This window comes from Kogia breviceps, chromosome 3 (genome assembly GCF_026419965.1).
Source record: "Kogia breviceps isolate mKogBre1 chromosome 3, mKogBre1 haplotype 1, whole genome shotgun sequence".
In the NCBI taxonomy this organism is placed as follows: domain Eukaryota; kingdom Metazoa; phylum Chordata; class Mammalia; order Artiodactyla; family Physeteridae; genus Kogia; species Kogia breviceps.
Window position 1 is genome coordinate 143,948,404 of NC_081312.1, and position 12,729 is coordinate 143,961,132.

General features: G+C 50.3%; 1 long non-coding RNA gene across 1 annotated transcript; it reads left to right on the top strand.

Annotated features, from left to right (window-relative positions):
* Positions 1-304: 304 nt before the first annotated feature.
* Positions 305-10,763, top strand: LOC131752190 (uncharacterized). Its single transcript, XR_010840040.1, has 4 exons — positions 305-392; positions 1,388-1,518; positions 4,618-4,778; positions 10,703-10,763. It is a non-coding gene; the product is annotated as an uncharacterized lncRNA (long non-coding RNA).
* The last annotated feature ends 1,966 nt before the right edge of the window (positions 10,764-12,729 follow it).

The window sequence follows — 12,729 nt, forward strand, 5'->3', positions numbered from 1 at the left end:
AGGGATTCCCAGGCCACAAGTAGAGGGGAGGGACGACGGAGGGACATGCCTGCCCTTTCCACCCACCAACATCTTGATGTACTGTCCCTCCGTTCCAAAGGGGCTGGATCTATGACTACAGGAACATGAAGGAACAGCCAAAAGTACATGAGACCCATTTCCTAAGACGTGAAACACAAGCCAAGGTTCTGTTTGTTCTCTGACAGTGTAAACATCACACATTTTTATTAAGAGAGAAAATAAAAAGCCAAGAATCCACACGAGGCTCTCTAGAGAGAATCTCGTCACCGCCACAACCGAGGAATCTGGCCTTCACCGGCATCTTAGCCCCGCTGGCCGTCAGACGGTTGCCCAGACAGATGGCCACGTCCAGGGGCTGCATTAGGACTTGGGTGAGGGCCCTTTTCGCTCTCTAAATAACATTCAAAGTTATATTTTACGACTGTGTTGGTATAAAGATGAAGATGTTAACATTGTGTACTAAAACATTTTCTTCAGCCTAAAAGTTTATTTCTGCCTTCTAATTCTACAAGAAATGGAAACATTCCCATGGGCCCCTATGGTACAGGGGGACTCCTGGGCCTCATGGGTGAGTGGGCCCTGGTCCTGGTGTGAGCCGTCCTACAGCCCAGAGGCCACACAGGCTGGGCAGGAGGGTGGGGGTCCCTGGGAGATGGAAAAGCAGACTTGGTTCTGAGAAGAATGGGGGCAGGGACCAAGGCCAGCAAGTCACTGGCCCCTGCTTGGTGCCCAGGGAAGGAGGGCGGGTAGGACCTGCAAGAATGGTGCCTTTTTTTTTTTTAAAATAAATTTATTTTATTTTATTTTATTTATTTATTTTTGGCTGCGTTGGGTCTTTGTTGCTGAGCGCGGGCTTTCTCTAGCTGTGGCGAGTGGGGGCTACTCTTTGTTGTGGTGCGCGGGCTTCTCATTGCAGTGGCTTGCTGTGGAGCGTGGACTCTAGGCATGTGGCCTTCAGTAGTTGTGGCATCAGGGCTCAGTAGTTGTGGCTCGCGGCCTTAGTTGTTCCCTGGCATGTAGGATCTTCCCGGACCAGGGCTCGAACCCGTGTCCCCTGAATTGGCAGGCATATTCTTAATCACTGCGCCACCAGGGAAGCCCAGGGATGGCATCTTCATGCTGCTTTGCTTGCCCTCCTCACCCATGGGTCTCAGATCTCCCTTCACCAGGGGCCAGAGCTGGCACGGAGCCTGGGGTTTGGCTGAAAGCTGGGTCAGGTGGCCTGGGGTGGGGTGCGGGGGACGCCCCCTGGTTGTAGCCCGGCAGGCATGGCCTGCATCTTACCCAGCTTCTACAATCCCCAGCAGAGTGCTGGCGTGTGGATGCCTGAAGTTCTTTTTGATTAATTGTTTGCCACTGTTTGCAGCCCATGTGACGTGAACCAAATCAGCCCCCTAACTGAACCCTCTGCCCAATGGTCACAGCAATTTCTAGCGGCAGGGGGCGCTCCGGCGCTGGACGTGAAAGGTCAGCTGGACCAGGTGCTTCGAGCCTCAGGTTTGGTGACCAGAGGAGGGCAGGAGCTCTGGGAACACTGGTAGGGGAGGAAAAGGCGAGAGGGCTGGGAAGCTGGGACATACCCTGGCACTAAGGCAGGCCCGACAGAGGCAGCTTAGGTCTAGAAAGAGCCCCTGTGGGAAAGAGAAGTCCAGTTCGAAAAGTAAATCAAATGTGAAGAATAATTCATCAAACCCACCCCACCTCCACCTCTGAAGAGCCCTTTCCTGTCTCGTGATCTCCCTCCCCAGACTCCAGGCTTCTTCCCTGAAGGGCAAGAAGAACAGCTCTGCTTCGGTCTAGGAATATACATGTTCAGGTTATGAGTGACTGGGGTGAAGACCCAAGCTAACCTCCCCTCTGAAGGCCATGAGTCCAGAGAGCCCCTCTGATCACATCTTTGTCTAAAAATAAACACGGAGGAAATGGAAGGATATGATTGTCTTTCAGAGAGCACCAGTGGGGCCCCTCTGAGGAGGGCACAAGGCCACCCCACCCCCATTTTAAAAAACATTTATTTATTTTGGCTGCACTGGGTCTTAGTTGTGACACACCGGATCTTTGTTGTAGCATGAGGACTTTTAGTTGTGGCACGCATGCGAGATCTAGTTCCCCGAACGGGGAATCGAATCCAGGTCCCCTGCATTGGGAGGGCAGAGTCTTACACACTGGACCACAAGGGAAGTTTTCCCAAGGATGTTATTGTAATGAAAACAAACGTGGCCCTTTCAGCAGCTGAGGGCAAACAGGTGATGAGACCAGTCAGGGGCAGATGAAGAGAAACCAAAGGCACGCATGTAGGAAGCACAGAGCAAAAACAGGCAGAACATGTATTGCAACAGCCTTTTCCATACTGTACATGCTGACAAGCTTCTAACGATGCCCTGGGCCTTCAATAAGTGCTACGATTTCGGCATTTGTTTTTGAAAGCACAGTAGAGAGTCCCACAGTTAGTCTGGGTCACAGAAAGTGGGGTGATGAGGGAGAAGTGAGGGTGAGCGCCTTGCCTCTACAGCCTGGGCCTAGACTTATCTTTCCCCAACTTCCTCACAGTTCACATAGCCAGAATATGAAGCCCAGACAAGTTAAGTAACTTGCTCAGTGTGACATGGCAAATTGGCAAAAAAAAAAAAAAAAAAAAAAAAAAAAAAAAATCTGGATTGAAAGACCCAAGTAACAGGACTCCCCAGTCCAGTGTTCTTTGTTTAGTTCTCACTGGGCCATTCAGTCGATGACTAATTACTGAGAGCTCACTATGTGTTAGGCTCTACTCTGGTCTTGGCCTCCTGAGTGGTTTCTCAGGTATTTGGCTCTTATCACATTTTTATCATCTTTCACCAACATCCAGTGCACACACCACATCTGTGGTTAGCTCGTGCCTTCAGTGGGCTCTGGGCATCCTGTCTCCAGACCTCCCCTCTCATGTGTGGGGCTCTTGGGAGGAGCAGAAAGCAGCCCAACATCAGCCTGGCCCCAAACCACCCCTCTCAGGGGCCTTCACTCTCCGTGTCTAGAGGAGACCAACACTGACAGCTGCAAATTGGGCCAAGTTAAATGACCCCTGCAAACAGTTTGATGTGTCTTGGATCATTTCTGATCATAATATTTAACCTTTGTTAGTGCTAAGGATTGTTCACACATTATATTATTTAAACCTTCCAACAAGCCTCTCCGTTGAATAGCTCATTTTGCAGATGAGAAACTGAGGCTTGAAAAAGATTAAGTAGAATGAGGGAGAAGTGTCAAATCTGCCTTACAGAATTCCAAATGTAATGTGACTACCCCTCCCTCCAAGAGGTATGGCTTAATTCCTCTGTCCTTGAGTGTGGGCTGGATTTAGTGACTGGCTTCTAAGGAATAAAATATGGAAAGGGAAAATAGTAACTTTCCAGTGGAGGAAACTGGAAGACGCCACCTTCTGCAAGTGATACAGGTGACATCACCAGTGATAAGTCATGTCGATAGCAGATCCCCCCACATGATATGATAAGTGCACTTCACCCCTGTGGTGTTCTTCCCCCAAATCCATAACCTGGCGTGAGGAAAGGCCAGAAAAAATTATAAATTGAGCTACAGTCCCTGCCCTGTACTCTTCAAAGTATCAAAGCCAAGAGAAAACAAGGAAAAATTGAGAAATAGTCACAGACTGGACACAGCTAAATGCAACATGGTATCATGGACTGGATCCTAGAACAGAAAAAGGACAGTAGTGGGAAACATGGTGAAACCTGAATAAAGTCTAGTTTTAGTTCCTAGTAATGCACCACTGTTAATTTCTTAGTTTTAATGAGTGTACATCATTATATAAGATACTAGAGGAAGCGGGGTAAAGGATACAAGGGAACTTTCTATACTGTATTTGGAACTCTTCTGTAAACCTAAAATTATTGAAAAGAAAAAGTTAAACAAAAAAAGATTAAGCCCAAGGTCACAAACTAAGCCAGGATGCAGATCCAGACCCCCGATTCTCTGAAGCTTTTGATCTTAAATACCACCCTTGGTTATGTCTTCAAACAACGTCACCTGCTGTTCATTGAGTGTTGTGTTCTAGGCACTTTTACATATGTTATCCCCCCAATACATCATTTCTTGTTTCACAGGCATTTTCTCTGTTTTTCTCCTCCCATGGGTGGTATACTCTTCAAAGGACGGAGCCTTTTCATTCAGAGTGGTGGTCCTCAAATCCAGATTCAAAGGTTAACAAGTTCACAGGCACACAGACACACCTCACCCACACTCACACAGCCTAGCACTAACCCATGTGCACCTAGGATGGCACATCTTCCTTCTCTTGTTTCTAGTGAGTGGGGGAAAGTCCTGCTTCCCAATCAAAGATACAAATAGGGACATACTTCCCCCCACCCCGAGATTTCAGTTCCTTGGAAACAAATAATCCCAACTCTGGGTATCACTCCAGCCAATAGCGACCTGACTGGCCTGTTAAGTGAAGGGTCCCCCACTAGCCCGTCATGTTGCCCCCAGTCCCCAGATGGGACCTTTCCTTTGTGGGGGGCTTCTAGTGAACATTTCATTAAATCGATGACCCACCTCTTGTTCAAACCGACTGGTTGCTGGAAGTTCTGCATTTGTTGTTATCAGATCCAACAGGAGGAACAACCGAGGTCGCTGGCTGGAAGGCAGATCAAGTCTAAGGCCGGGATTCGCTCTCTCAGCAGGAGAGAGGAGAGGAGACCTGGGATTTGGAATAGAGAGTTCTCTGTGGACCCCGGATATTTCTCAGGAGCTCCCCACTGAGAAAGGTAAATAAAACACCCATCCCCCATGCCAGCCTCTCCATTGCTTTGAGCTCCCTCATCTTATCTGACTTTGTTCACCCTCAATGGAAGAGCACTTGCCTTCTCTGGACCCCAGTGTTGGCAGAAAAGGCAGAGTTCTTGGTGACTGTGTCCCTTTTCTTGGGGAGTCAACCAGCCAGTGGTTTTCCCTGAGCAAGTTCAAAGATCCCACCCTCCCCTGGCTTTCTATAGGCCTTTCATTCTCTGGATAAAGTTGAGACATTTAAAATTTTGAAAAATGAATCTGATTCATGTAGTTAATATAGATAGCCTAACATATCTAGTTTGTCTAAATAACTAAATCCTTTATTCAGTGATTGAGAAAATTTTATGGCCCCAATCCACATCCCCCTCCAACTGACACGCTGCCGCCAGACTCTAAGGAAGGGACTGAGTCGTTCATCCTGGTTGCTCTAGAAAGGAGCATGGGGGGGTGGGGGTGGGAAAATGGGATTTCTCCCTCCAGGATAAGTGGGATCAGGGTGCCAGGCAACAGATAGGAGGCTGAGACCAAGGCATGGCAGCATTGCTGTTGAAAACCCCACAGGGCAAACGAATAAAGCCCACCACGAAGAGTTACCTGGTTGCAGGTTCCCCTGTGGTTCCTTCCATCGAGATATCCCTGAGCTGACTTAGAGAGACCAGCCCGTCCCAGCCGTGCTGCCTGGCATTAAAGGAAGACCTGAGAGTGTCTGATGGGGCTTTGGGACCCCCTCCCCTGCCCAGGTGTGAAGAGACAGGGTGGGATAATAATTCCTGAATCGCAAGAAACAAAATTTCACTTTTAACTGCTTGGGGTCCCTTGCTGTCTGAGTCACCTGATTCCCAAAGGACCTTGGCTTCCCTTCCACCTCCCCTGTGTCTCACAGAGCACCTGGGATGGGGAGCTGGCCCAGAGCTCTGCCTTGCTTGGCTGCCTCGGCCTTTTTATGTGTGTGGTACGTGGGCCTCTCACTGTTGTGGTCTCTCCCTTTGCGGAGCACAGGCTCTGGACGCGCAGGCTCAGCGGCCATGGCTCACGGGCCCAGCCGCTTCGCGGCACGTGGGATCTTCCCGGACTGGGACACGAACCCGTGTCCCCTGCATCGGCAGGCGGACTCTCAACCACTGCGCCACCAGGGAAGCCCGCTGCCTCCCACTTTTTACAACCAGTGGAGGGGCTGGGGGGTGAACTCCCAGAAGTCCCCTCCTCCCCCCAAATACTGAGTCTTTCCTGGGTCCATGCACACCCCAAAGCTGGGATAGCACAGGGGCCTGTGGTCACGCCCTGTGAAGTCTTGGCTCGTGTGACCACACCCAGGAGACTACGCTGCAGGAGGCTTGTCGTGGCTGTGGACAGCTCTGGTCATCTCACAGATGCCTGTCTCCAGGATCTGCTGGTCCTTCCCCTCTATCCATCCACAATGGTGCTGAGTGATTGGCCCAGCCCTGGTCGGATAAGAACAGGAGGGTGCAGGGGAGGAAGAGGAAGCAGGGAAGAGAGTCACGAGCGGGAAGGGGCTGGGTGCCTGTTACTGGGCCTGCTAGCAGAGGGGTCATTGAGTCAGCCCTGAAGGTGGAGGCGCCAGGACCCCCGGCATTGCAGAGCTGGGGGAGGGGGTGGGTGCAGTGGGGTAAAGGGGTTACCTCCACACACACACCTCGCCCTTCCCTGTGCAGTCTGTAGAGGATATGACTTGAACCAGGAGTAAAGTACCACATTGTAATTCTACACTGTGTGTGCTTGGCTGGCTAACACAGAACCCTCTCATGCACTAGGAAGGACTCCTAACTGTGGAGATTGAAGGTGTGAAGTCTTCTCCTGAAGTAGTGTAGGAACTCTGTGTGCTCCCCGTCCTAGCAGTGTAGGGACCTATCTGCCACCCCAACTAGAGTGGGAGCTCCCTGAGTGGAGAGTGACCCCAGCCAGCGCCATTTGGAGCAGAACTGCCCAGCTGATCCCTGCCTGAATCCCTGACCCACAGAGTTGTAAGAAATAAAAAAGTATTTGTAACTGAATGATTGAATGAATGAGGGAATGGGACTCAGGTTTGCCCAGGAAACCTGATTTATTTCTATCAAGATGACCTGAGGTCAATGGCTGCACTGAGCTTTAAAACTGTCATGCTGGTTAAATGGCATGTCTAACTCCTCCTGTCTTCTGTCACTCCAAATGCACCGAGTTAGAATTCAGCTCAGTTTAGCAAGCATAAGAATCCACTCAATGCAGTGAATGGGCCTCTGCTCTAAACCCCCCATCATGTGAGGCCCCCAGTCCCCTAGGCCCCCAGCTAATGCTTGATCCTGCTGCTACTATCAGTTTGTCACCGTGGTCAGTCCTCCCTGACACCCTCTTGTCTGAGTTAACTGCTCCCTTCTCAGGTCCAGAGCCCTGGGTCTGCACCCTGGGGAGCCCTTGCTGTGCTGCCTTGTTATTTCTCATGAATGTCTTGGTCTCTCCTGCTGGTCTGCATTGTGGTCATCGTTGGGTTTCCCACAGCACCAGGTGCAGTGCCCACCACTTCAGAAGACCCTGAACGTTGGGGTGGAGAGGGAGGGAGGAACAAGGAGTCCCATCAGGCCAGCTTCAGCCCCACCCAGCAGGGAACTAGAGCTACAAGAACCTGACATGTATTTTTATAACTTTAACTTCTTCTTATGAAAAATGTCAAACATACACAAAAGTAGGGGAGAATAAAATAATAAATCTTCATACAGTTTTAAGAATTATCAATATTCTGACATTCTTGTTTCATCTACTCTACATTTTTATTTTTTTTGCTAAAATATCTTAAAATAAATCCCAGATATCACAGCATTTCACCCCAAAACACTTCAAAATGTGTGATCAAGATGTAGCATCACCAAATTTGGGGGTCGAATGAACCGTAAAAGTCATCCTGTGTTCTAACAAGCCAGCCCCTTGTGTTTTAACAAGGCAGGCTGTGCAGCGGGTACCCAGCCCCTGGGATGCCCCAGCCCAGGAAGATGTAGGGTACTTAGTGGAGAGTGTAATCAGTTCTCTGCCAGGATTTTGGAGAAAGGCCCCCTGGAGTGACTGGTTTAGTTCTTTCTGCACCCACCAGAATCCAATCCAAAGGGGCCTTTTCCTTTTCTCCAACTTCCCTCTCCCCGACACCATACCCTGGTGATTTAGGGATGACTGTTTCCATTTTATAGGCAAAGCAGTTAAGGCTCAGAGAGGCCAAGTGACTTGCCTAAGATTACCCAGTCAGTGGAAGCAGAAGCAGGTTCTCACTCAGTTCTGTTGAGCCCCAGAGCCTCAGTGGGTTCCACTGTCGGCGCCACCTGCCGGGCAGGCCCCCGTCCTCAGTTTATCCTCAAGAAGAAACAGTCAGCAAGCATCCTCTTCTCAACAGTCAACAGGGAGGGCAGGCTCCTGTGTTTCTCCTGGTTGTTGGCAAATGTTGCTTTTGAAAAGGCGGCTTTGGGGGAGGTTTCAGGAAGTGTGTTAAGATGGAAGGGGGCTTCAAAGCGATGCTCAGACACACACCATTGGAGCTCTCCTCCACCACACCAGAGTCTGTGAAGTCTCTGCTCCAGCCCTGCCCACGCTGCCCGCGGGCCTCAGTCCCCATTGTATCTCCTGTCCTTTGATGTCGGATAAACCCAATTCATCTCTTTCATATCACTAAAAAGCGGCCTCCTCATTGCTTTGTTTAGACAGTCTCTCTCCCAAATATTAAACATTTGGTCTTCCCAGGGCCCCCCAAGCTCTTAACCTCATCAAGGTTGTTGCAGAATCCACTTTTCCCCACACTGATTGGCAGATTCTGCTCTCCCCATCATCAGCCTTCCTGGGCAGATCTGGACATGTCACCCCCATGCAGGCTGCTGTAGGGCCTCAACTATACTTACACCCCTACTTCCCTATCGATACTTTTGAGCTTTAAGCTTTTTCGCTGGCAATAAGATAATGGAATGTCCCCGCCCTGGGCAGAAACCGCTCCGAGCAAACAAGTATGGCGGGGGATGAAACCTCAGCAAACCAGTATGGCGGGTGATAAGAATGATTAAGCCAGAGTTTAAAGGTCGCCCTAGCCAACCATAACTCATGTGACTCAACCCCCACTCCGGTAAATGTAAAGTAGGCATCCAACAGCTAACCAATCAAGGAACTAGAGCCAAGACCCCCACTCCGGTGAATGTAAAGCAGGCATCCAACAGCTAACCAATCAAGGAACTAGAGCCAAGTCCCCACTCCGGTCCAGGAACAAACAAACCAATGAGGAAAAAACCCTTGATATATCCACACTTTACATAATAAAAACTATAAAATGTATGTAATTCCGCTTGGGGGGGGTTCCTCTTCGGCCTCCTGCGTGAGGACCAAGGAACCCCGGTGCACCGGCTCCTAATAAACCTCTTGCGTGTTGCAGCGACTCTCGACTCTTGGCGGTTCTTGGGCGAGCTGGGACCCCTCAGAGACCGTTCAGGTCTAACACTGCTATGGGACACAGCACTTCCTTGGGAGAGGGTCACTGAGGTATGGTTCTCAGTCCTGTGGGGACCCCTGGAGAAGACTCAGGGAAATGGGGATGCTCCAGTCGGTCACATGAGGGATCGGGGTGCCTGTCTTCCCCACGCAGGCACCTGGGGGAACTTTGCCCTTGGTGGTGGCCCAGCACCTAGACCAGGGCCACCCGCCAGCTGGTGGGGGGAATAGACACTCCAATTTCCAGACCACAGACTACCCGGAGTGGCCTGTGTCTCTCCAGATACCATCTGCTTGGTACCTGGGGGTACCACAGGCTCTCCTCCTTCAAAAAGTCCACTCTAATCCTGGAGCACCCCACCTTCAACCTTGCCGGCCCTGCCACCCTTTCTTTAGGTAGGGAAGTGGGTTCACATTGCTTCCTCCTCCACAGCTCTTTCTGTTCTCCCCTCTAAGCATCCCTTCTGGTCCCATGGCCCTATACGCCACCCAATGTCACGGGCAAGACCTGTGCTAGGCTCCACTGTCCACTGTCACCCTGTCCTGCTGTCTCTCTCCATGGTCCCCGGAGGGACCTTTGCTGCTTGGGGCTGCTCCCTGGATGACCCTCCTGTCTCCTCATGGGTCTCATTGCTTGGGATGAGCAGAAAACACCCTCCGTCCCCCCCTGCCAATGTGGGGCTCATGGAAGGTTTCAGAAGGGACATTTGGGCAGAATCTTCCTTCCTCCTTCTTTTCCCCACCCCCCGGCCCCCTCCTCCCGCTCTTCCTCCCTTCCTTCCTTCCTGCCTTTCTCCTCTCTTTCACCTTGTCATGAAAAATGTCAAACATCCACAAAATAAAGAGCATAATGAACCCCCATGTATCTCATCCAGGTTTAACAATGATAGGCTCACAGCCAATCTTGTTTCATCTAAACCCTGTCATCCCACCCCACCCCCTGCTGCCTGCCCTATACCGAAGCTAATTCCAGACACGTCATCATTCCCTCTGTAAATACTGCAGCACACGCATCTCTACAAGACGAGGACTTGCAGAAAAACAATCACACCTAAAAATATAAACAATTATTTTCTTAATGGCTACATCATGTTTTGATTTGCTGCTCCCTTGGTTTGCTTTCGTTAGGTGGGTTAGAAATTGCCTACTGTGTGCCATGCACCTCTGAACTCCTCAATTCATTCTCAGAACCATCACATGAGCTAGTACGATTGTAAATTACCCCCATTTTACATAAGAGGAAACTGAAGCTCCCAGGGGTGAAGTTCTGATTGGCCAAATCTCACAGCTAAGAGAGGCCCCTCCTTCCTCCCATCACCCTCCCCACCACCCGTCAGTCCTGGCTGGAAAGTTCTAGAAAATGCTAGTAATAGTGTTAGGGAACCCTTGACCAAAACTGCCCGCCTTGGCCAGGCACGATGATAACCCACTTACCTGAGCTGTCTCACCACAGGAGGTTCCCATAAGAAATGAAGTGCTGCCTCGGAAAACTACCCAGGAGAATTCAGGAGGGGCCCAAAGAAGGAGGAGACGACCAATCTCCCAGAATCCTTCACGCTGGAATCCAGCCAATCTTCTTGGCTGAGAGATGCGTGCGCAACCAGGAAGGACCCTGAGTTACCACGTATGGGCCAAGCAAGATGACTGGCCAGAGAAAACTCGGAAACTAACTCCATCACCATAAAACCCAAGGCTGCGAGCCCCGTGGCAGAGCCGTTCTCCTGGGTTCCCTTACCCTGCTGCTCTCCGCCTGGGCACCCCTTCCCAATAGTCTCTGCTTTGTCAGCAAGTGTGTCTCCTCGGGCAATTCATTTCCGAGGGTTAGGCAAGAGCCCACTCTCGGGCCCTGGAAGGGGTGCCCCCTCCCTCTCAGCTGCAGGAAATGTTTCCTTTCACTATCTGTACTCGGGTCTCAGGGTGATTACCCCCTCCCCATCCAACCTTTTTCTCCCAGCCCAACGGAGCTGAATTCTCCCTTGCGGCAACCTCAGTCCCTGGAGGCTGAGCAAGCCTAGAGCAGGTACTTCAAAGCGTAGAGCTTAATCGCACCTTCCTGTGCATCGTTAGGCACGGAGCAAAACAAAGAAACTAAAGGCACATTTTCATTTGAGATCCTCGCAGGCGAGACACCCCCTCCTCAGCAATGTTTGAGCTCTTGGGTTGGTTGGGAGTAGGCACTCAGGTGCTGGAATATGTTTACCTGCTTCTTCCTCCGTTTCCTGCTCCTCCCCCTCCCCTTCTGGAACAGAAGAAGAAGAATAGTTCCTCTGTGTTTTCTTTCCTTTCTCCCTGTGCCTAATTAGGGATTATGCTTGGGAATCAAGCTAATTAATCTCTGCCAGTCCAGGGTGAGATCAAGCTCCCTGCACTATCAGGGTTGATCAATACCTCCCTGCTGAAAGAGTCTGAAAAACAACCCTGGTCCTTTCAGCACAGGCTTTACTGGGGGTGAGGCAGGATGACCTGGGGGTTACCTGGCATGAGTGGGTGTGGTGGCTCAGCACGACAGGATGGAGGCGTCAGGAGAGGCTCCTGGGGCTGGAGCTTGAGTGTGAGGTGGCCCCGTAAGTAGGACTTCCCAATGCCCACAGCCCTGCAAGGCAGGGGCCAGAGCTTCATCACTGTGCTGCTTTGGAACATCATCCAGCTTCCCTGAGTTGCGAGGGTGGCCCCTGGGAGTGCTCGGATGGAGAAAATCTATCACAGCTGATGGCTGGGTATATTTCAGGAAAAGATGATCCCTCCGGCTTGCGGACCAGAGGCCCTGCCCCGGGCCTGCTCTCAACACTGGGCTACCACCTCAGTTCAACAAGGACCAGCTCTCCAGGAGAAAACTTGGGCTTGTAGGAAGGGGCTGAAGAAGGCCAGAGAAATGGAAGAAAGCAAAAAATCTCATAGGGCTGCAAGGGACTGAGGAGGAACTCACCCTGGAAGCAGGGGAAGAGTGGTCTGTTTAGCGCTTCCAAAAAACTCGTGCTGTCTCTGGGGGTTCTCACGGCCTAGGCAGGTTAGATCTTCAGAGATAAACCGATGGTCCTCACCTCCAGAGGGGAAGACGCGGTTGTACGTCTTCCCAAAGTTATTAAGAAACCAAAAAAATGAAAGAGACTGGAATTGAAGGAACCCAAGGTGTTAAACCTTTGGAAGGTGTTTAAGGCCTTTCCATCATATGTGTGTGTGTATATATACATATATATGTATGTATGTATAAAAATATATTAAATGAGCTCAAATCCCACATTAGTAATTTTACTTTGCTATAAAAATTTGAAATGATTTTTGTAATTGTTTTTAAAATTAATTTCATTTTTGCAGGTTTTTAATCTTTTGGCACAATATTTTTTAGGTTGCGTTTTCACAGGCTTTAACAGGCTTGGAAGCTTTGGGCATTGTGCTTGCAGTTTCCAAGGATAAAATGGCCCAGAGAGCCTGAGAGACCACACAGCCAAGGCACCCTGTTTAGGGGGGCACCCACCCTCA